Genomic DNA, 24,766 nt, shown 5'->3' on the forward strand with positions numbered 1-24,766 from the left:
GTGTATAGATAATGAATTTTTTAACCACCACACCATCCTGTTTCCAGCATCTCAGGAAGTTCACTCTTATCCCCACCCAGTCAACACCCGGCATCCTGCCATCACCCACCCTGAGCAATCGTTGATCTGATTTCCATCGCTGTACGTTGGTTTTGCCTTTTCTAGAATTTCATATAAGTGGATTCCTGCAGAGTATGCCCTTTGGTGTCTGGCTTCTTCCACTCAGTGTAATGTTTTTGGAATTCACCCACATTGCTCACATCTCAGGAGCTGGCTCCGTCCATTGCTCCATAGCATTCCATCGTATGGATATACCACTGTTTGTTGATCCATCCACAAGTTAATGGATATTTGGGTTGATTCCAGTTTAGGGGCTATTATGAATAAAGCTGCTATGAATATTGCATGTCTTTTCGTGTACATATATTTTTATTTCTTTCGGGTGAATACAGAAATTGGAGTAGAACTGCTGGATATAATAAGTACATGTTTAACATTTTAAGAAACTGCCAAGCTGACCCTTAGGAAAAATTTTTAAACTCTCTAGCCTGAACTTCAAGGGCCTGGCCCCTCCTTTCTTTTCAGCCTCATCTTCCCTCTCTTTCACCTTGCTTACTGCATGTCAACCACACTCTTTCTTGTTTCTTTAAAGTGTCAAGCTTCTTTTGACCACAGGTCCTTTGCATGTGCTGGTTCCTCTCCCTGGAATGCTTTCCCTGCTCTTCTGTTCTTCAGATGTCATCTTAATATTCATTTCTCGGGGGGCCTCCTAACCATACCCCACCCCACTTATATGTGGTGCTCCTCAAAACTCCCTGTAGTTTTTTCTTTATGACACACATCTCAGTGATAACTACACAGGATTACGTGTACATGGTATGATTTCATGTTTCCTGTTCCTCCTGCACTCTAGGCCCTGCAAGTGCAGGAATCATGCCCCTGGTCTCCTGTGTGCCCAACGCCTGACACATAAGAGCTGCTCAATAGATATTTCTGGAAGTTAAATGAAGGAGGCTGAGCCCCAAGGCCCACAGGCCAGGACGGGGCCTGTGGGCCCTGCCGAGGAGCCTGGGAGCCCACCCCTTGCAGGGAGGCCTGAGCAGCCAGGCCGGCAGCGGCAGCGATTGCCCCAGATCCAATGACTGGGTGGGGGAGGGAGGGAGGGACGCAGGAAAGCAGAGGATGACTCATCTTCGGAGACACGTGGCAAGGGGAGAGGAAAATGCAATTCAGCAGCTTCTTGACCTTTCCTTTGTGCGGGGACAAATGCTCCAGCCCCGTGAGCAGGGGGTGGCAATTAGGTACTTCCAGAGTGGGGGAAAACACTTGCCTGGGCCGCGAGCAATAAATAACTAGAGAGATTTCTCAGGCACAGAGAGAAGGCATGTCGCCCACCCGCAGCCTCTGCCACTGCCCCCTCATCCCCATCCCACTGGCTATGTGCAGCTCTGAAGCTGGGAGACAAGAATGCCCTGGAAAGATAATGGTCTCCTCTCGGAGGGACAATGCAAAAGTAGAGGAACCTTCCTTTTCAAAAGGCAAAGGGACAGCATGGCGCAGGTCAGAGGACAGGCACTTGCTGCCCCCAGCCCACAGCACCAGCATGAGGCCAGGGCGCCTCGTGCCTAAGTGAACCATGCCGGGGCGGAGGGTGGGGGGGGATCCTCAGAAATCCTTTCCTACCCCTGGAGAAGTCAGGCCCATAAGGGGAGGGAGGGTGGACGCTGGAGCAGACTGTAAACAGGGGAGGGTCCGCTTATCGGTGAGACTCGTCTGTACAGGGCGGACTGAGGCAGCGTGGCCCATGGCTCTGGGCAGTGTGACCTGACTTGCTGAAGCAATTCCCCTGCCCCCAGCAAGAAACTGGGAGGGCGGGGCAGGCTCTCAGCCTAATGGGGAATCGGTTCCAAGGCCGTGCACAACCACAACTGCTAATGGATACCGACATCCCTCCGGGTCATCATCCAGAGCTCATCTGTAGCACGTCTGGCTTTTAACATCTCACTGACCACACCTCCCCCGTGCTTCTATGACCTTTTCTCCTTCATGTGGGCCTTGGTGTCTTGTTCCTGAGAGGGTCTGAGTCAGTCTGCCACCAGGCCCCTTGCTCCCACCCCACTAGTATACACCTGAGATCAAGCGTGTTAGCTGGGTCCAGCCAAAGGAAGTGAGCAGGATCTTGCCCCTCTGAGCTGCCAGAGCCTTTGAGGAGCTGCCGAGCTGACAGGTGAGGACCCGGGGGCCAGAGTCCAGGGCTAGTCACGGATCTCACCATTTCTCTGGATTCTTGCAGGTGTAGCCACTAATGTCAGGACCCAGGTTAGGGATGGCGGCTACGCAGACAGTGAAAGCACGGACTTCCAGTGAGCCGGGTCACCTCACCAAGCCTTGGTTTCCTGATCTCAAAATGGGGAAAGAAAGACCAAGCTGGTCAGAATTAAATAAGGTAAGTATTCCAAAATACGGTAGCTCATATTATGAATAAACCTTAAATTCTATCATACAAATCCTCACATTTGTAAAGTGTTTTATTGTCTAAGAAACATTTTCACATGTATGATCTCATTTGATCCTCAAACAATCTTGTAAGTACACAGGACGGACACTACTAGCCCCATTTTACAGATGTGATAACAGAGGCCCCAAAGGGTAAAAGAAATTTGCAAATTCCACACGACCACATGAGTATGCAAAACCAGAACTAAAACCTCCCAACTTCTGGCCTGAATTTTTTCCCCACTGGACTTCCACTTTGCCGTGCAAATAAATGCCTACCTCCTGGGATCCCCTGCGTCCAGCATGCCACCCAGCAGCCTGAGGATCTTCAAAGGCTTCGTGGAGGCCTCAGGAGCTGAGGCCTGCCTCTTGCAGCTGAAGGAAAAGGTTTGGGGTGAACACAGCTGAAGGTCCTCAGATGATGCACATGCCTGGGAGATGGGGATGAGGCTGTAGCCCGCGTCGGGGCTGAGGCAAAGAATTCCCCTAAAGAAGTTCAGAAGGGAGGTTCACAGGAGTAGGAGGGAGGAGAGTAATACCCACAGGAGGGGAAGATAGTAACATAGGCCCTCCTACCAGCCTCCCAGATAGGAGGTCCTTACAAAACAGATGAATAGTGGAAGGACCCAAGAACGACCCTGGGCACCGGTTCTTCCCATAGCAGAACCTGGAAAGTGAATTGAATCCTTCCTGCAAAAGGCAAAAATATTCATTATCCGTTCGTGGAGGTCAAGAATTCGAGAGCTTGGAGGGGAGACTCTGGCTCACCTTCCCTCATGTGGATGCAGTCAAGGTGTCGGCTGGGACATGGGCATCTGAAGGCTTGACTGGCCCAGAAGGTCCAATTGCAAGGGGGCTCACTCACGCGGTTTGGGCAGGAGGCCTCGCCTCCTCCCTACAGGGGCTTCCCGTAGGGCAGCTTGAGTGTCTTCATAACATGGCAGCTGCCTCCCCAGAGCCAGGAGAAAGCCACAGCACTTTTCATGACCTTTCATGACTTTTCACAGGAGTCACACCCATCGCTTCTGCCTTATCCTACTTGTTAGGAGTGAATCTCTAAGTCACTCAAGGGGGGAGAATTAGGCTGCACCTTTTTAAAGGGAGCGTTAAAGAACCTGTGGACATATTTGATACCATCCCAAAGGATCAAAGAGCCTCAGACAGGCAGAGAGTGCTCAGAACAGACCCAGGAGACGACCTGCAGGTCAGGACAGTATCCTGGAGGCCCCACCTCCCAGCCAGAGTCCTGACTCCTGCCCTCATCGCTGCAATCACCTTGGCTACCCTGGGTCAAGGGGACCAGATGCCCCAGGGCCATCGCTGAGACGCAGGAAGGAGAGGGCTGCCAGGGCGCGGAGGAGGCCACCTCACTCACGTCTGAGCACATGGTGGGAGGAGAGATTGGGGTGCTGCTGCTCCGGGCCACCTGCTACCCTGCCTTCAGCTGGGGGGAGGAGGGCTCCATCTCCACCCTGCATGGCTTACAGGAACACGTCTGGGTCCCCCCTTGACAATCCTCATGGGTCTGGAAAGAGACTGCCTTTCCCTGAGTCCTGGCCAGTCCAGGGACAAATCTCGGGTTGTAGTGCTCAAGCCTGCCTTGCCCAGCTCCCTTCTAACCACCAGGCCCATTCCCAATGCTGACAGGGCAGCACCAGGTACCACCGACCCCTGGCTGCTAGCTTCATACAATTGGATCAAAAGTGGACACCTGGCCCAGCAGGAGAAAAGTCATTGGCTGACCAACAGCCAATCAGATACTCTCCCTTAGGATTTTAGCACTAAGGGGTGGAGTCTGGGAGCCAGTGCGGGGCTGGGCCTGGAGCTGGGGGAGACTGGTCAGGGCAGGCTGTGGGGGCCGGAGCTACTATTTTGGGACCATATGTTGATGAGCAAGCGAAGAAAGCTGATCTGCAGAGGAAGGCAGGAAAAGGGAGCACAGAGAACACAGGGATGAGACCCAGCGTGGCATCAGAGGGGGAGGCTGGCAGGAAGGGCAGTGTGCTGAGTTCCCGGTGCTTCTCAGCTCTCCCGAGGCCTGGATGTTCTTCAGGGAATCCAGAGGGACAAAATTCGACACTGACTCAACTCAGCGCTGGCGTTTTCTTCTGGCACCACCATTTCTGTTCCTCCTTATCTCCCCGTGGCTGGTTCCCAGCAGCGACGAGAAATAAAAGTCTGACCCACGGTGGATGATTCCCCTCTCAATCTCCCCAGGCCGAGGCGAGCAGGAAGGACAACGCGTTTACAGAAAGAGCAGCCCCAGGAGGCTGGCGTTGACCTGGGCAGTGATGCTGCAGCCAGAGCGAAGGAGAGGGGAGGCCGAGCGGCTGGACGCAGAGCACGACGACGCTACTTCATTCTTCCCTGGGCTCCTCTTGCCCTTGAGATTGCATCATTCATTTTACAGCCATGTAAATTCCTGCAAGAGTAACCATGCCCATCTTCAAATGCAAGTCCAGTAGAACAGACTTTTGAATTATTCATCGGTTCATTCAACAAACGTTCGTTGAGTGCTTTCTATATGCCAGGCCCTGAACTGGGTACAAACCAGAAATCAACCCAACCCCTGTCCTCAGGGAGCTCCCAGGCCAGCGGTGGTGGTGAGACAAGGAGAGCACTCGTTAAGAGACATACAGGAAAGAGCTGTTAGTAGCTCCTGGGAGAGACAGTCAGGCAGGATTTACATGGGAGAGAAGGACATTCTGGATGAGAGAATGAGGAGGCAGCAGGCTGTGGTGGGAAAAAACACTTGACAAGAATCCAGGAGGCCGGGGTGGTAGTTCTCGTTCTGTCATTAACTCAGAAAAACCCCTTCCCCTTTCTGGGCCTCAGTTTCCCATCTGTCACCGAGGGAGGCTGACTTAGCAGCTTTGGCATTCAAGAGTCCATGGCAGCAGGTGCTGGGGGGGGTTGGTTGGGGAGTGGAGCTTTTCCATAGTTTGCTGTCATTCAGTGGCTTCCCAGACAGCTTGCCTGCGCCAGATGGGCAACTGCCCCCGACCAGGCCAGGGGGGCCCCATCTGGTAACACTCAGCCTCACCCTCCTGTGAGCACATTGTTAATCCAACGAGGGGAGGACCCTGGCTTCCAGCCCCGGGATGGGGGTCCCGGGGTGACGCTGCAGCCTGGCCTGTACCTGAGAACCTTAAGTGCCTTGGCAAGGTGCAGGGCACCGTCAGGGAGGACACCCTTTCTCCACCCTGCTCAGTGAGCTCACTCACATGGGTTTGAAAGCAAAAAGACAGCAATAGGTCACTTTACTAGGTTCCAACCTGGTAACCAGCCTCCCAGGATGGTGTCACTGTTCCAAAGTGTACTTCTCAGCAAAGGGCCCAATAAACCTTGTGATTATGTTAATCTGCAATTTCTCTGAAATGGTTTGACTTCAGTCTCCTTAGGGAAACATACTGACCACCTTAGGGAAACAGAGGCAGGATGAACCTGGGACTTATACTAGGAGCAGAGAATAGCCCAGCATGACTGGTACGGAGGGCGCCTTGAATAGAAATAAGACTAGAGCGATTGGCTGAGGTCAGATCAGGGAAGATCTTACATGCTGGGCCAAGGAGTTAGATTTCAGAGTGGAGGAGTGGCTGATGGGAGATGAGCTTAGAAAAATATCCTGATAGCAGTGAACAACATGGGCCCATGTCAGGGGACAGGAAGGGACTCATAGCAGCTGGGAGAGCACTTGGGCAGGAGCCTGAACCAGGCAGAGAGAGCAGGAATGGAAAGGAGCAGGAGCGGGCAGATGGAAGAGATTATGCAGGAGGGGGAACCCCCGGGACTTGGCCACGCCAGTGGGAAGCCAAGGAGGGGGACGAAAGGGGCAGAAGCCTGGGAAAGTTCCAGCTTTCCTTCCCAGTACAGATCCAGGAAATGACACACCTAGAAATCACAAAATACCCTAAGACTCTGTCTACATAGCACCAAATACCCACGACTCAAAACATTCAGAAAGCCCACAGATACTATCTGGAAAGCCATTCTACTCTTTGTCTAGATGCTTGCAAAGGGCATGGGCAGAATGGGGCTCCTCTGCCCTTTGTGGTCGCCCCAAAGCCCTCTGCAGGGAGGCAGCAAAGAGCCAAGGTGCTGGGCGAAGGAGGAGCCAAGCCTCCTGCTCTCATCAGAAGCCATGCCAGTATTTTTAGCGCCGCAATCAACAGCAGGGCCTCTGGATCGGCTCAGGCAGCCCGGGCCGAGCAGGGCTGTTAAAAATGGAACAGCACACGCTGCAATCAGTGGTGGCGGGCGAGGGGCACCCAGCAGGGCAGCAGCTGTGGCATCTGAAGCTATTGGCCCTCAAGCTGGCAGAGGGGAGCCTGGCAGAGGGACGGGTGGAGCAGCCTCCCAGAGTGTGCTGGAGCTCTGAGGTCATGCTATCCCTTACCCTCATGTCCCATCCCCACGATGCCCCAGAAGCACCCAGCAGTCAGGCCTCTGCCCCAAAGCACTGCGCACACGTGCTCTTTACTGTGCCAGACGCCCCACCATCAGCATCCACACCCTGCCGTGTCCCGGGAGGCCTCTCTGTAATGGCCGAGCATGGGTGCCTGGGGAGCCTCACGGGGACAGGGGAGGGAGATGGACAGTGCTGCCCAGGGCTAGAGGACGGTGAGCACCAAGGAAGCTGGACAGAGCGGGACACAGAGGGCCTATCCTGCCCGCTGAAATGGGGGAACCAACTGCTGCCTCCTCTGCTGCCCCCCACTTCCCCGGTCTGGTAGGAAGCACAGCTGCCCTGAGATCCCCCTGCCGAGACTGTGTCCCTTCCAGGCTGGGGAGACGCAGCAGGCAGCCTGGGACAGGGCACATTTACCACAGTGAGACCCAGGAGGCCTGGGTTTCCAGCCATTTGTGCCAATCTCTGACAGCTTTGGGGCCTCCAGCAAGTGACCTCCCTTCGCTGGCCTCCATGGTTTATCTGTAAAATGACAAGGCTGGAGTAGAGCACAGACATCCCAGATTCTTTGCTCTGCCAGCCGGCTGGGTGCAGAGTGATGAGTGCTTCAGAGGCCCTGGTCACACCCCTTCCTCCACCCAGAGCAGAGGACTCCTTGCGGAGCAGAGCTTGGCCCCACGAGAGGGACTGCTCCCGGTGCCCCTGCGCGAGCAGGAGCCCACAGGATGGGTTGACCTGGGATGGTTGGGCATCATTATCCTGCCCAACCAGGAGCTGAGAGGGCTCCACGGGGGTGCAGAGAGGACAAGGAGACGGACAGGGAACCCAGGACACTAGAGTTATCAAAGTAGAAGGGACCTCAGAGGCCACACTGTCCCATACCCTTATTTTGCAAACACTACAGCTAAAATGAGTGGAAAGACAGAGGGCACCAGGGACCCAGGCACGGGACATCCGAAGGCAGGAGCCAGGTCGGCTTTCTGAGTCCTTCCCCGGATCGCAGGTCCTTCAAGTGCCCCTTCCATAGGGATCTCCAGAACCCCCGATTCACCCCAGCTGAGCCTGAGCCTCACAGACAGGCTGTGGGGCTTTGCAGCCGTCTGCCAATCTGCACGCAGGAGGGTGGGGGCTGCACTGTTTATTGAATTCGTGTACGAGCATAAATCTGCGTCAACCTGCCTCAGAACAATGTTCAGCTGGCAGATGTGCTGTCTCAGGAAGACGCTTCGCTGTCTGTCCCAAAACCCTTTACTCCCCAGTGACACAGAGTCAGGCCTGACCAGCTGGGCACCTCACATGAGGAGGCACCTTGACAGGTCATCCCTTCCATCCCCCTGCCTTGCTCCCCTGGCCGTAACCATGCCAAGTCAGCGTCTCCTTAACGGCATGCCCTGGACAAATGTGCTCTGTAGCTGGCTGGCCCTGCAGATGTTCAGCAGCTGGAGGAGTCCCCACCAGGCATGGGAAGCATCCTGCTGCCGTCCCTGCCAGGACCAAGCTGCGCCGGGGCTCCTGGAGCCAGTGGTGGGAGGAAACACTCCAGTTCTCCCACCTGTCTCTGGCTGCCCTGCAGGCATCACATCCTCCCACCTGGAAGGGGGGTACCCACACCCAGGGTGTGCAGACTAGAGCACCCCAAGGCTGGCATATGGCAGAGCCACGTACGTCACCCTGGTGTGGGTTGGTGGTGCATCTCGTGTTTCCTCAACACCTCGGAAGGCGGGATGAGAGTCTGCCATCTGACAGCCTCAGGCCCCACAGCCTGCGGCAGGCTCAGCCACACACCTAGCGCTGCAGATGGCTGGGCCAAGCCGGGGGAGGGGCGATGTGGTCTCCCTGCTGCTCCTGCTGCTGCTGCTGCTGCTCAGCCTGGGAGATCCTACGATGCCCGCCTCTCACAGCAGCAGGAGAAGAGTGGGGGCCCTCTATGCCAGATCCAGCCTGCTGAGCAGTGGCAGGCTTGAGCACTGCCCTCTCTGAGTCTGAGGAGGCTCTCTGTTGAGGGCTCAAAGCCCCCCCAAACCTGCTGGCTCTGGGAGACCAAGAGAGGGGCTGGTTGGGACTCAGCCGAGAGTAGAAGGAAGAAAACTGCATGAAGAAGAGGATCAAGAAGACTGGGGTCTCTCCAGAAACAGCCAAGGGAACAGTGACTTCTCCGAAGAAGTGGGAGGAGCCCCCACACTCCAAGCCAAGGACGTGTTCAGAGCTGGAAGAGGGGGGCCCAGGAGGGGCAGGGCAACACAAAGGAATGGGAGGGAGAGAGACGGCAATAGCGGGTGGAAATGCTGGCCCCCCTCTTTTCTGTAGCAACAAATAAACCACAAGCAGTCTCACTTGGTCTCATTATTGCCCCATTCTTAGGAGGGAAGAATTAGTGTCTCTGCTTGATGGATCGGGAAACTGCGGCTCAGAGAAGCTGAGTGACTTGCCACCATCACACCGCTAGAACTCAGACCCAGAAGAGAACGCCATCCCAAATTTGGGCTTGAAACCATCAGTCTCCCATAGACCAGACCTTGAGCTCATGCCATGTGTTCCCCAAGAGCCCCGAACCATGCCCAGGCTCACAGCGAGCAGGGAGGCAGTCTCATACGGTTTCTGTGGGTGACGAATTGCCCCCTCTCTGCTGCCCTTTCTCTGCAGTGAAATGCCCTAGAGAGTGATAGCCCCTGGGCCACTAACCCCCAGTGTGAAGGCATCTTGAAAAGTCTGTAGGTCTAAGACAGCAGGAGGGGATCCTGGGCCACCTCTGGGAGGGGCTCCCAAAATAACTTCATTAATGTATGATCTTGTTCAGAACAGTGCAATGGGAAAATCCAGCTTTGTGGACTGAAGTCCCCTCCTCTGTAAGCCTCAGTGTCTTCACCTGCAAAGTGAGGGCACCAGACTAGGAGATCCTTGAGGTCCCTCCCAGCTCTGACTCTAGGATTCCAGAAAGGAACACTCGTCAGTGAGTCCATCCCCGACCTCTCTCCCGTCCCTCTCTATCTCTTGCTCCATCCTTCCGTCTGAGCATCTCTCAGTGTCTGCCTGTGAGACCTTGCCTCCCTCTCCGTATATTTCTCAGTCTCTCTCACTCTTCCCCTCTGTCTCCTTGTTGCATCTGCCTCTCTCTGGTGGCATCACTCCAACTGAGGGTCCCATGTACGGTCACCCTCTATGGACTTGAGGAAGGAAGCACCCACAGTTCTGAACCTGGCTAATAACCAACCATCAGCTCAGGAGAGAGGATAAAGCTCGTCACTGATGCTGTGCACCAACAATGGCACAGAGAAGAGAGAAGGGGACCCTCCTGCTGCCCTCAGGGAGCTTCTTTTTCAATGATGGAGACAAGAGCCATCCAGAAAGCGAAGAGGAAGATCAGACTGGCATCAGGCCCAGAGACAAGGCCAAGCAGCCGGGAAGAGGAAGGCCAGACAAGCAGATGGGGGCAGGGGCACCTGCCATAAAGACCTAGAGGGAACCAGGCATGCTCACAGGAACATTCTGAGGGCCAGCCATCCCCTGGGACGAGATCCACGAGTGATGCACAGCCTTCCGGCAAAGAAAAAATTCAGACCACCAAGGCGGAAGGGAAGGGATAAGAGCTGGGGCTGTTCCTCAGTGTCCCACCATCACAGGGGCCTCTCCCTGTCAGAGACCATGGTGAGCACAGTGGGATCAGATGCTGCTGAGCAGAAACACACCATCCATATGGCCAACATGAGGACCCCGACCCTGAAAAGACCTGAAGAGGCTGGGGCAATAGGTTGTACCTCTCATGGTAGCGGATAGAGGGGAAAGGGACAATTCTGTTCTTGGAGTCAAAGTGTGGCTCCACAAATATGGGATGGGGTAGAATCCTTTTCTCAGCAGTGTGGAAAACAGACTCAGAGTTTAGCCAAAAACCAGCTTGGTTGAGGTAAGAACACCACGAGGCCACTGAAATGTCTAAATGTAAGTACCCTGGGCCGGCTGCACGAATAGAACAGTGGCCAGAAGGAGGGCGATCAAGATCTGGTGCTCCTGAGGTTCTGTGCTCAGTCCTGGGTCTCCCAGGGTGAAGGGACAGTGACAACCAAGGCACCTCTAGGAGGACAATCAGAGCGAGGGTGGGGGGCGGGCTGAAGCCATGTCATGTATTTGATTCTACAAACGCTCATAGAATGCTGTAGCCCAGCACTCTTTCAAGTCCCCAGCACAACTATTAACTCCTTATATCCTCACGACGACCCTGTGAGCGGGGCACTCTGAGTCCACCTGCCTGCGGGGAGGAGAAAACTAAAGCACAGAGAGCTTGATTAACTCGCTCAAGGTCATCCCCCAGGGAGGTTGTGCAGTCAGGACTCACACCCAGGAGATCTGGCTCCAACATCCACGCTCCTAACCCCACCCCCCACTGCCTCCCTCTAGGAAGAGCTGTGAAGGGACGGGGTCACTAGTCTGGGGCAGGAGGAGACACAAGAGCAGCAGGCAGCGTGCAGTCAGTGCTGGGTGACTCAAGACAGCAGCCGGGGGTGGCAGGAGATGTTGATGGGCCAGAACCCAACTCTGTCCGAGGAAGGGTGGGCCCTCACCCGCCTCCGCTCCGTGCTGTCTCCGGGCTCCCAAGGTCTCCTGCTGTCCAAGTCCCCTGGGGCACTTGTGCCAGCTCCTAATTTTTCTAGAGATTTCCTATGTATCTCTTTTGTCTCCTCAACTGAACTGCATATACTCTTTGAGACCAGAGACCGCATTTGATGTCTCTTCAGACTCCCATTGTCTCCTTCCACTCTAGGTACTTGATGGAATCATGGAATCTCAAAGTGGGAACTGACTCCCTGAAGTTGTCCTGCTCGGCTTCTCACTCATGCAGAAGCCCACTTTGTGTCAGCCCAGCTGCGAGAGTGCATTAGCCTTGGTCACCTCCAGTAATGGGGACCTCAGTACTGCTCAAGGCACCTATTTCAGCAGTGAGTGGGCAATTCCATTAGAATGAGAGCTTCTCAGTATTCTAGGACAGCTTGTGGGGGTCGGGGGGGGCGGTGTAGGAGGAGGGAAAGGTGACACAAAGCAGAATGTAGGGCCATATAGGCTGAAATTTTTTATGCAAAAAGAAATATAGCACCTTCTATTTGTGGGAAACCTGAGATAGCAAGTTAGAGCCTTCTGGTGCTATAGAGAGGAAGCAGAAATGATCCCCCCCTTTTACAGGAGCAGGTGACAGAAGCACAGAGGACCGGTCCCAGCTGATAGTTACAGAGTGAAGAACAGGAGAGATGAAGCAGGACCCAAGATTCTGGCTCCCGGGGCCTTTCTGACCTGTAGACACCCAGCAAAGAGGCCTGGGGTGGCACTTTATGCCACATGCACTCGGGTGGCCTGTCCTCAGCACCAAAAGCTGTTTGAACACGCTGTCCACCCTCCCTGGGGCTCCTGAGCACTGGAAAGGCAAATGTTGTGAAATGAGATGTGCTGAAAGCATAAAATACACCATAGATTTTGAAAAGAAGAATGTAAAATATCTTAACTTTTAAATATTGAGCCCATGTTGAAATGATACTACTGAGTTACATAAAATATATTATTAAATTCTAAAAAACTGTTTAAACTATGGCATCCCAACATGAAAGTAAGACACACATACATAAAATGTGATCTCCTTGTCAGTGTTAATGGGTCCAGAGAGCCAGAGACCCAGGAGTTAGGAGGAGAAAGCGGTGTGAGGGAAGGGCCTGGAAGGGCTGAGGTAGGAGCCTTGGGAAAAGCCTTGAGGGGTAGGTCAGAGGTGGGCAAATGTCAAGAGGAAGAGGCACGTGTGGGGTGAGGAAGTGGGGTGCATGGTTGGGGAAGGAGGCACCTGGTGAGGGCAGGAGAAAATCAATCAGGGCAGGGAAGATACCTCCCAACAGAGGCCCACCCAACGTCCTGCCTTTGTTCCCATCAAGCTCCCAATCCAGACTTCACTGTGGCCTCTTTCCTCAAAATTCAGTCAGGAACTAGTCACTAAAGATCACCTACTATATGCCAGGCACTCTGTTAGGTGTTGGGAGCACGGCAATGAACGAGATCTCCTGGGTTCCTGTCCTCAAGGAGCTTACAGTTGGGTAGTCAAACAGGAAGAATGTGACAGTGCTTGTTCACTGACCTGCCCAAAGGCAGTCCAGCAACTGCAGTCCTGGCAGCGTGTCCATGAGTCCCCTCCCTCCTTCCTCAAGGGAACAGCCTAGCCCCAGGGCTCCCTTGCATTTGCTGATCAGTCCTAGGCAGTCAAGCCTTCTGAGAGTCCAGTTATGAAAGCCCAGTCAACCCAGTAGCCTGGGGATCCATATCTGGATCTACTGGAAACTCTGAGCATTGGCACGCACCACTACTAGACCCGCAAGTCTGGTGGGGGCACCAAAGGGCGTGAAGGGCCCTCCTGCCTTCCCAGGCCCTGTCATGAGCCCTGTCCAAGGTTCTGAATTCACTGAGGAGCCTGACTTCTCCAAAGGGGGAAAGTACTGCTTGACTCTGCTACCCAACAAAACACTGAAGAAAATGGGGCCTGTGGACTTCAGTTCATATTCTCAGATCTGCCACACCTGAGCTCCTAGTCCTGTCTCTCCATCCCTCAGCCAAGTTCACTGAAGGACCAAACTGCAGAGGGCAGGAAGATGGGGGATGGGGTCAGCCCTCTCCCCGAACCTCCCAGCCTGGCCCAAAGGAAGCCAACGGAGGCAGGAAAAGTGCTCCTTGGCCTTCCTGAGTTGGACTCTGTCACCCATTTACATGACTCCTTGGGTCTCCCAAAAACGTAAAGGGAGGTGAAGACCCACTGTCATATTCCACAAATCAGAAATTGGGCTTAGAGTTCTGTGTGCATGTTAGTACCATAGCTCTATAGGGTCTGCAGCCCTCTCTCACCCCACCCCACACACATACACATGTGGACACAATGAAAAGGACTAAGGAGACAGTCCATTGTGTGGAGGCTGCCTCAGTGTAAGAGGCTGTGTCACACCCCAGGCCATGTCAGTAGCCAGCAGCCCATTCTAGTCAAGGCCCGTCACTCAAGGAGGGAGCTGGGCGAAGCGGCTCAGAGGTGGGTGTTGGGTGAGGCTGTCCTTGTACTTTAAATCTCTTCACTAAACACCGTTACCCTTCTTTACCCTTTACTCTGCAGCTCTAACCCTCCCAGTGACCACGTCCCTGCTTCCAGAGAAGTCAAATTGCAGCAGGAGAAGTGGACGCTGGATATGACAACACACTCGAGAATGGGAGTCAAGAGAGGCCAGTTTTGTGTGCCCTTGAACAAGTCATTTTTCCATCTCACCCTTTCTAGGAAAGTGAATGATTGTGAATGTCCCTGACAGCCTGACATTGAAGGCTCCAGGGTTATATGGGCTTGTCCTCTGGAGCCTGGCACACTGACAACACGCACATCAGAGCCAACATGAGCAACATATGTGCCAAAGGATGGGGAATGCATCTGCAGGAATCAGCCTGGCACTGCCCTCTATGGGGACATGGAAAACACACAGCCCCCCTGTGTCCCAGGACACCCTATAGTATATCCCTATGTACATTGTTAAATGAAAACAAATGAAAGAGCCTGGCACAGTGCCTGGCCCATAGCAGCTACCCCAGAAGGACCCAATCCCCTCTCTCTTCCCTTCTCATGCCTTGAATGTTTATCTCTTTTCTTAGAGGATGGTGGAGACGGGGGAACTGGAAAAAGGAGGGGGAAGAACAAGGTCAGAGAGGCTGGGAGAGTAAGAGGGACCACAGCTGCCATCATTAGTCACCTTTCTTGGCAACCTGCATCTTGTGAATCAGCATCTGTGATACTGATAAAGGCTGCTAGAGGGATGGAGGTGACATAGTCACAGGCAGGATGTGATTGCATGGGGGAGGAGGCAGGACTGAGTCCTGCTTTCAGGGTTTAATCTCAGTTGGATACACACACACACACACACACACACGTGCACACACAAACATTGCCATTCCGCAGGCTCCAGAGCCCCCTCCTCCTGCTGCCACCCCATCTGTGCTCAGGCTGCAGCCCCCTCTGTCTACTCCCCATGGCCAAGCAGGACAAGGAAGGCAGCTGCTATTTAATATTTTACACATTAAGAATTCTATGAAGCCAGTCCCTTTAGAGAGGCAGGGATGTAATGAGGCAAAGCAGTATAGTGGAAAACGCATGAGATGGCCTAGGACACATCTGTCCTCTCCCAGTGCTCACACAGGACCTGCTTGCTGAATGAGCGGCCATTGGTTTGTTCCCACTAAACCTTGCTACCAACCAGCTGTGTGACTTCGCACAATTCACATCCCCTCTCTGGGTCTTGGTTCCATCATCTGCGCAATGACTGGGTTGGATTACAAGATCCCCGAAGCCCCCACTGACTCCAACAGTCTGTGATTCTCTGATGCTATAAGCTATTTGCACATCCCAGCAGATGGCCAACAGCAACAGTCATTGGTTAAGCTGGTTCCCAGCAATTCCCTGCAAGAAATGAGCACATACAGCAAATGCTCTTTTTGGTTCCTATCCATGCAACAGTTACTGTTTATAATTAAAATCCTGAATTATCAACTGTTTTCATTAAAAGCAAGGAAGGGAGAGCAGATCAGAATAGAATTGCAGGTAGGCTCTTTGCTACTCCTTTGTTCTGGACCCACCACTCCCTCTCAACTCTAAACATCCAAATACCTCTGTCTCCATCTCTCTCTCTCTCTCTCTCTCTCTCTCTGTCATCAAGTTAAACATTGTGATAGGCAGCATTCTAAGGCAGCCCCAAGATTCCTTTCCTGCCTCCTTGTGTGTACACCCTGTGTGATTCTCTTCCCTGTAGCATGGGTGGGACTCATGAAGGTGATGGAGTGAAGTAATTAAGGTCTTAAATCAGTTGCTTTGGGGTTAATTACAAGGAATATTATCCTGGTGGGCCTGATTTAATCAGTGAAAGCCCTTAAAAGAGGGACTGGCCCTTCCTGAAGAGACAGCTTCTCCTGGTGACCTTAAAGAAGTAAGCTGCCACATTGTGAGCGAGCCCATGAGAGCGTTACATGTCAAGAAACTGTGAGCAGCTTCTCAGAACCACGAGAGGCCCTTGGGTGGCAGCCAGCAAGAGAATGGGACTTTAATCCTACAACCGCAAGGAACTGAATTCTGCCAACAACCACCCACATGAGTTTGGAAGAAGATCTTACACTCTAGAAAGGTACACAGGCCAGCTGACACCGAGATCACAGCTTTGGGAGACCCTGGGCAAAGAACCCAGCTATGCCGTGCTTGGACTCCTGACCCGCAGAAGCAGTGAGATGATAAGATGTGTGTTGTTTTAAGCTGGTGGGTTTGTGATAATTTGTTACCCAGCAATAGAAAATGAGTACATGCATTTGAAAAGTAAAACACTACACAATAGCACTACCTAATAGGATTTTGCCTGTATGCCTCTCTGATGCCAAGCACAAGTGGCCTGCCTTCTCTGCTGTTTAGAAAGTGACCAAGACCCCTCCCTCCGACCCCAGCCGCTGAGATGAGGCCACAAAGACAAACAGCTACCCAGGGAGGTGCTGCCTTCTCCCCTATGAAAGCAGTGACATCTGCCCAGCCCAGTGCCAACACGGGATGGCAGAGACCACCCCAGGGGGACAAGTACCCTTCTATTTCTCCCAGCCAATCTGATAATGGCATGCAAATGATGCTATTAGCTTCCAGGCCAATTGACAGCCAAGCCATGCATTATGCAAATTACCTCCAGGAGGTGTCCACTCCCCCCCCCACCCCCCACCCCCCCGTCACGGAGGACCTTGGTACCCACCTAGTGCAGACGCCTGCCCTCCGCCCTTCCTCCTTCTATGTTCTCCCTCCTGACCCATCTTTGCCAGCCCCATGGGGCACCAACCCTCACTGCATCTGCCCGCCACTTCTGCCTTACTGCAGCAGGAGCCTCATCCAATGTGACACCAGAGGGCAGGGGAACAGGGAACCCAGCTGGCACTTTGGAATGTACCATACCAAAGCCCAGAGTATGAGGATGGAGCACAAGCCCTATCCCCCTTCTCCAAGCACCCCTCCCAGCCCCCTCTCATCCCCTCTAGATGTACCCCACTCCTTCCCTGATCCGCACAGGTTGAGTGTGAGCCAGGAGAACCTGCAGAGATGAGCAAACCCTATGGTGCAGTCCCAGGGCCTCGAGTCTCTTCACTCACCCCATGCCCCTCCCTGAACATGCCAGAGGGCAGCTCTCCAAGCCCCTGAGCAGAGGCATCTGCTAATCAAGCCTTTTGCTAGTAAGTAGCCCAGGACTTCTCTGTTTCCCTGTCTTCCTTCCCTCGCATCCTGGTCCCCACATCCCCTTGGAGCCAGGCAAGAAGTCAGGAATGGGGCTCGATGGGGCAGTGAGGTTTCCGGGGCCTTATCCAAGGAGAGCTTGAAAGACCTGTGGCTTATCCTTTTATTAAAAGTGGAGAAATGGCACTGCCCCTGTCTCTGGGCACTTGAGAAACACAGGAGTAGAGGGGAAAGGTATTGATTCATAAGAAAAAGGACTTGCTTGGGTGGATTTAATGCCTTTGGGGCTTGTAACAAATATCTACAAACACCCCACCCTCCAAGGCTGGGGTCCTGAACACTCAGAATTCACAACCATCCCCTCTAGTGCTTCTAGGTCCATCCACACCAAGAGTCCCCTCCTCCAAACAGAGGTGAGCTTTCACTTCCCCTGCATCCGCACAGGCTGGGTCAGAGCCTCTCAAAGTGTGGTCCCCCGACGATGCGTGCCAGAATCATCTGGGGAGCTGGCTGAAGATGCACATCCCCGGCCCATTTGATAAGTTCTCCAGGTGAGTCTCGCGCACACTGAAGTTTGGACCCACCATCTGGTTTCTCTGCAGGCAGGTCTCTTATACTTTGCTACCAAGTAAATACTTACTCAGAGAGGAAAACGTGTAGGAACAAGATCATATGTTTGATCCACTTATTGGTTTATGTGGTACTTACTGGGCAATTTACTTAATCTCTCTAAGCCTCAGTTTTCACAGGTATAAAATAGGAATATCCATGTTGCAGTGTTCTTATAAAGATTAAAATAACATCTAGTCATTCCCCAATTATTAATGGAGCTCACACTCTGTGCCAGATACAAAGACAAAATGACAGCCTCTGTGCTCCTGGAGCTCAGACTTATATGGAAGAAATATAAACAAAATAAACAAAAATTATGGAAATAAACAGGAATTTTTCAGATAATGTAAAGGGCTGTGCAAAGAATTAAAAACAGAGTGATGGAAAACTAGCAGAGCTCATTCAAGAAAAAATAGATAAACTGAATTGCCCTGTACATATTAAAGAAATTGAAATTGTAAAGATCTTCCCACAAAGAAAACTCCAGGCCCAGATGGCTTCACTGGTGAATTCTACCAAACATTTGCAGAAGAAATAATACCAAATCTACAGAAATTCTTCCAGAAGATTAAAGAAAAGGGAATACTTCAAAACTCAGTTTATGAGGTCAGCGTTACTCTGATACTGAAACCAGACAAAGACATTATAAGAAAACTACAGGCCAGCACCCCTCATGGTGATAGATGCAAAAATTCTTAACCAGATTTTTAGCAAATTCAACCCAACAATATAGCAAAAGGATAATACTTCACAACCAAGTATCTCAGAAATACAGAGTTGGTTTAAAATTCAAAAATCAATCAATGAAGCTCGCCATATTAATAGACTACAAAAGAAGAACCATTTGGTCATCTCAATACATGCAGAAAAAGCATTTGACAAAAACCCAACATCCATTCTTGATAAAAACTCTCAGCAAACTAAAAATAGAAAGAAACTTCCTCAAACTGATAAAGGGTATCTATTAAAAAAATACAGTTAACATCATATTTAATGGTGAAAGACTGATTGCTTTCCCCCTAAGATCTCTTAGGTGTAAACAAGGCAAGGATGTCTGCTCTCACCACCTCTATTCAACACTGAACTGAAGGTTCTAGCCAGTGTAATAAGGCAAGAAAAGGAAATAAAAGGCCTCAAGATTTGAAAGGAAGAAGTAAAACTATCTTTATTCACAGATGGCATAATCATCTATGCATAAAATCCAATAGAATCTACATAAAATTTGTTAGAACTAATCAATGAGTTTAGCAAGATTGCAGGATACAAACTCAATATACAAAAATCTATTGCATTTCTATATAATATCATCAACCAATTGGAAATTAAACTTTAGAAAAAATAATGCCTTTTACAATAGTGTCATAAAATATGAAATATTTAGGTATAAATCTGAGCAAAGACATATAAGACTGGTACATTGAAAATTACAAAATACTGCTGAGAGAAATTAAAGAAAATCTAAATAAATGCAGAGATATACCCTGTTAATAGATTGAAAGACAATATTGTTAAGATGTTAATCTTATCCAAATTGACTTATAAATTCAATGCAGTCCCAATCAAAAATAGTAGCAGACTTTTTTATAGAAATTGGCATGCTGATTCTAAAATTTATGTGGAAATGCAAAAGACCTAGAAGAGCCAAAACAACTTTAAGAAAGAAGAACAAAGTTGGAAGGGCCCACACTACCTAACTTCAAAGCTTATCGTAAAGCTACAGCAACTAAGATACTGTGGTATTGGCATCAAGACAGGCAAATAGAATCATGGAACAGAACAGAAAGACCAGAAATAGATCCACTCCTGTCTGGTCAATTGATGTTTTGCAGGTGCAAAGGCAATTCAGTGGAGAATGGACAGTCATTCAACAAACTGTGATGAGACAAATGTATAGCATATGAAAAAAAGAAGAACTTCTATCCATACCTCACACCACATACTCAAAACGCAAAATTATTTTGTAAATAAATGCAAACTACAAAAGTTAACTCAAAATGTATCACAGACCCAAATGTAAAACCTAAGACTATACGACTTCTAAGAGAAAACCTTCATGATGTGAATTAGGCAAAGATGTCTTAGATATAACACTATGATGTATGAGCCACAAAAGAAGAAATTGATAGATTTGACTTCAGCAAAATTAATAACTTCTCTTCTTTGAAAGACACTAAGAGAATGAAAAGACAAACCAGAGACTGGGAGAAAATATTTGCAAATCACAGATCTGATAAAGGACTTGTATCCAGAATATAAAAAGTACAACCCGCAACTTAATAAGAAAACAAACAACCCTATTTTTAAAAGGGGGGTGCAAAACATTTGGACAGAAGTTTTACCAAAGAAGGGCTACAAATGGCAAAGCAGCACATACAAAGATCGTTAACATTATTAATCATCAGGGAAATGCAAATTAAAACCACAATTAGAAACCATGACTTAGCTATTAGAGTCGTTAAAAATCAAGACTGACCATACCAATTTTTATCAAGGCTGTGGAAGAATTGGAACACTCCTCCACTGCTGGTAGGAATGTAAAATGGTGCAGCCACTTTGGAAAACAGCTTGGACAGTTTCTTAAAAAGTTAAATCTGATCCAGCCCTTCAGCTTTGAGTATTTACCAAAGAGAACAACTTGTACACAAATGTCCATGCAGCTTTACTTATAATAGCCAACCCCCGGAAACAACCTGAATGTCCACCAACAGGTGACTGGATAACAAATGTTGGTCCATCTGCACAATGGATAGTACTCAGCAATATAAAGGAATAAACTATTGACACAGGCTACATGGATAAATCTCTAAATAATTATGCAGAGTGAAAAAAGCCAGACTCTCCCAAAAAAAAGTACATCCTGTATGATTTCATTTATGTGAAATTCTAGAAGGGAGGGAGGGATTACAAGGGACATGAAGAAGCTTTGGGGGGGCGATGGATGGGTTTATTATCTAGATTGTGGTGATGGTTTCACAGGTGTGTATATATGTCAAAATTTATCCAACTGAGCATTTGGGTTTTTTTTCACTGTTCAGAACGATTTATTTAGTGTTTTAGTTGGTACGACACCTGGATAGTTGGTTGCATTATTTATATGTAGATTTTTCTTTTTACATTACATGGCAACGTGCACTATTCAGATACACAAAATAAGGTCCTTTAGAACAGTTATGCACAAGACATACAGTACTGGATTTATACACTGCATCCCAGGATGTGATTGATTGAAGAAGAAGAAAAAGCTGGACTAGGCGTATTGGCTGAAGGAACCAGAACTTACATAGCACCCAGTAAGCACGCATCTGGTTTGAGGGGCAACTGCAGCATGAGCAACATTGGCGGTCATGCCTCTGAGGTGGTGGAACTATTTCACGCTAACCAGTTTAGGACCACACAAGATAAGTACCAGCCGGCATCAGGATATAGCTGCAGGGTTTTATGAAGCATTCCCATTTCTAACTTTGGGAAATTGATGTTGTTCCTAGGCTCCCTTAATATTACTGCTTTCGTCACAGATCAGATAAAAAGGACAATACGCACAATCTCCAACTAAAATCCTGTTGCAGCCTAGACAGCGAAGTGTCTAGGCTGCAACATGAGAAGACTTTAAAAGTGCAGCTCTTTTTGGACCCCCAAAGTGTGTCTGCCCTCTTCTTCAAATGGGCCTCCTCCTCAGGAGTCAGAGCTGCCTTCACCAGGCCTGAGATTCCATTCTGTCCCGAGATGCAAGGCACACTAAGGAAGACATCATCGTATATTCCATAGAGACCCTTAATCATAGTGGAAATTGGATGCACCACCTAAGATTCTTCATTATGCTTCCTGCCAAATCTGCCACAGACAGTCCAGTGGCCCAGGATGTGCAGCCCTTCAGGTTGAGCACCTCATGAGCAGTGTCAGCTCCCTGTTTGTGACTCTCTTGCCAACGTTCCTTACCTGTATCAACGCCTAAACCCAGGTGCAGACACTTCAGGGAGACACCAGCCACATTCACCCCACTCCATACACTAGCATCTCCAGGCTCCCCAAGGGTCCGCCCAGAACAGCTTAATGGGTGAACTCCCAGCCTTTCCCTCATTGGGCAATGGACCTGGGCTGAATCCAGGTTGGAATTACTTCCAATAAACAGTTTTTGGGAAAGCCGCTTATCTTCCAAGCCACATAGGTCAAGATATCCACTGGATTGGAAACAAGAAGCAACTTGCAGTTGAGGCTTTATTTTACAATATTAGGAATGATGAATTAAAGGTGTTCACGTTACGCTGGACCAAATTAAGATGGCTTTCTCCCTCCTGCTGACATGCCCCAGCTGTGATAATAACCAGCTCGGAGCGTGCAGTCACATTAAAGTCTTTGCCAGAGACAATTTTTGGTGTTCTAAGGAAAAAGATGCTGGAGATCTGTCATCTCTCCCTTCAATTTGTCTTCAGTGACATGAACAAGAGCAAGTCATCGGCCAAGTTCTGAGGAAGAGACTGGTGGCACAGGCCACGCCAACAGCACCAACCCCAACAACTGTAATCTTATTCTGGGGAGTGTGTTCTTCCTTAACAAGATTCTGAATCAGCTGGTCCTTGAGAGTTGCCATATTGGACTTAGGACCAGATGGAATCAGGAGCGCATGCCGGGAGGGCAGGTGAGCGACCATGGCACACAGCGTTGGATCTGGACTTGGCTGCAGCTGCTGGGCTATTCCCAACAAGCATTTTAAACATGTGCAGTTCATTGTGTGTCAATTATATCTCAACAAAGATACAGGATAGAGAGCGTCTCGTGGCTACTTTAGGTTAGTAATCAGGGAAGGCCTTTCTGAGGAGGTGACATTAAGCTGAAATCTGATTGATGAGAAGCAGCAGCCAAGCGGAGGTATGGGGAAGAGCATTGAGGCAGAGGGAACAGCATGTGCAAAAGCATTCGGAGGCTAGAAGTGGACTGGTCTGTTTGAGGAGGAGACTGGCTCACTGTCAGGATGAGGAAAGTGGTACAAAGTAGGATCAGAGAGGCAGGCAGACCCTAGATAAGGGGGGGCTTTGTAGGCCAGGCAGAGAGTTTGGGTTTTATTCTAAGTAGATGAGAAGTCACGGGATAGGTCCTCAACAAAGGAGCAATGTGATCTGACTCCTGTTTTTTTTCTTTTTAAATCATTCTCTTTTGTACCAAGGGCATGTATTACCTATTAAAAAAATAAACTATATTTAGAACAAGATAATTTTCACTGTTAGGTGGAGAATAGATTATAACAGGCAACTGCAGGGCTGGGTGAGACCAGGGTGGCAGCCGTGCAGGTGGGAAGGATGCCTTTGGGATCTGATGTGGAGGTAGGAGCCGGAGCAGGTGGGCAGGGTGTGGGTGGAGAAAAAGGGGAGTCGAGGCAGACTCCCGCATAAGTGCAAGCCGCAGGCTCGCAGGATGTGGTGGCTCTCTGACATCCACAGTCCCTCTCAGTCATCCTTTCACCTGGGCAGCCCAGCGCATCCAGTACAAATCTGGGCATCACCTGGCTCATCCCATTGTGGCTGGTTTTGTGTCTGCCTCCCTCTCTGGCCAAAGAGCTCTTCTTCCTGGCCCAGCCCCTGGTACAGTGCCTGGCACCAGGCAAGCATACAATAAATGTTTGTTGACTAAATAAATGAGAGGATGAATGCTAATTGGCTAATGAATTCATGAGAGTGGAGCAGGGGAAGCATTTCCACCTGTCTCGGCCTCACTGTCAGGTCTTCTCCTCCACCTCCACCCCACCCCCAGCTACTCCCGCCTGACTTCAGCAGCTTCCTTGCTCTCACTGCCAGGGAGCTGCACCCACGTGGCCTGGCCACTGGGCAGGCAGTGCTGGCCGACTCCTGCCAGCCGGCAGCAGGGCCTGACCTAGTTTGGAGCTGGCCAAGGTTGATGATGCCACAGCAAATGCAACTCAGACGAGCTTAGCGTACTGGGCTCTGAGGCTGAATTCACCTTTGAAAGCCAGGAATTTGGGTAGAGAGCTCTCCAGGGCGATGTCTGAGGATCATGGGGGGCAGGATGGGGGGCAGAAAAACAGATACTCCTTTTTTCCTGGGAGCCTAGTCTCTGGTTTCCAAGCCCCGTCACGGGCATCTGGATGGGGGCTCTGGGACCTGTCTCACCCGGTCCCATGGGGAGATGTGGGGAACACTGAGAAGGAATGGGGGATGGGGAGGCCTCCTTGAGCACCTCTCCCGTGGTCCTAGTCATTGATTAGTTTATTAACTCAAGCATTTTCCAAACATTTATTAAATATCAGCAATGTAGGCCAAGCACAGAGCTATGGCTGAGGATCCTGAGGGGATGAAGACGTTGTCTTAACCCTCAGGGGCTCACTGGCAAGAGTCAGGAGAAACAGCAACACCCAACCCAAAGATGAGCACAGAAGAGCCACAGTGGAGGTGTGTGCCCAGCAGGGAGGCACTGCAGTGGCCACAGAGGCCAGGGAGGCCTCACGGTGGAGGTGGAGCTTGAGAGGAGATGCAAAGGATGAGCAGAATCTTTCTAGGTGGTGAGGGGAAACAGTCAATCCTGGCAGGGGGTCAGCACACACCCAGGTCTCAAGATGAGAACAAGCATGGTGTGTCCAGGGGTGCGCTGGGCCCCACGGCTAGAGCAAGCCTTAGCACAGGGCTAGGGAGAAGAGGCTGCCAAGGACAGCAGGGGTGAACCATGGCGGGCCATGGGTGCCAGGCTCAAAGTTAGGTGTGGTCCTGATAGCAACGGGGAGGAGAAGGATCCAGAGCAGGGAGGAGACATGGTCAGCATTTAGGGTGTCAGCAGCCTGGCGGATGCAATGGGGGCAGGAGGTGGTGAGGCTGTAGGCGGGCAGAGCACTGGGAAGACTAGAGCCTGGGTGAGCAGTGATGAGGTCTGGGGTAATGGAGCTGGAAAGGAAGGCTCAGGCCAGACCCTGAGGGGATGGTTAGGAAGGCTTGGGGCGTGGGGGTGGGATACAGCAGCCTCTGTGCTCTGAGGCTCAGCCGGTGCCCAGCTCATGCCCTCTA

At 50.8% G+C, this 24,766-nt stretch overlaps 1 long non-coding RNA gene and 1 pseudogene across 1 annotated transcript; both read right to left on the minus strand.

Moving 5' to 3' along the window:
- Nucleotides 1–16,804, minus strand: LOC139041213 (uncharacterized). Its single transcript, XR_011496032.1, has 3 exons — nucleotides 16,675–16,804; nucleotides 2,776–4,918; nucleotides 1–2,396 (listed from the first exon to the last, which is right to left on the minus strand). It is a non-coding gene; the product is annotated as an uncharacterized lncRNA (long non-coding RNA).
- A 1,568-nt stretch (nucleotides 16,805–18,372) lies between these two features.
- LOC106840349 (L-lactate dehydrogenase A chain-like) lies at nucleotides 18,373–22,347 on the minus strand (annotated as a pseudogene).
- Nucleotides 22,348–24,766: the final 2,419 nt, after the last annotated feature.

The sequence above is a fragment of the Equus asinus genome, chromosome 20 (assembly GCF_041296235.1).
Source record: "Equus asinus isolate D_3611 breed Donkey chromosome 20, EquAss-T2T_v2, whole genome shotgun sequence".
In the NCBI taxonomy this organism is placed as follows: Eukaryota; Metazoa; Chordata; class Mammalia; order Perissodactyla; family Equidae; genus Equus; species Equus asinus.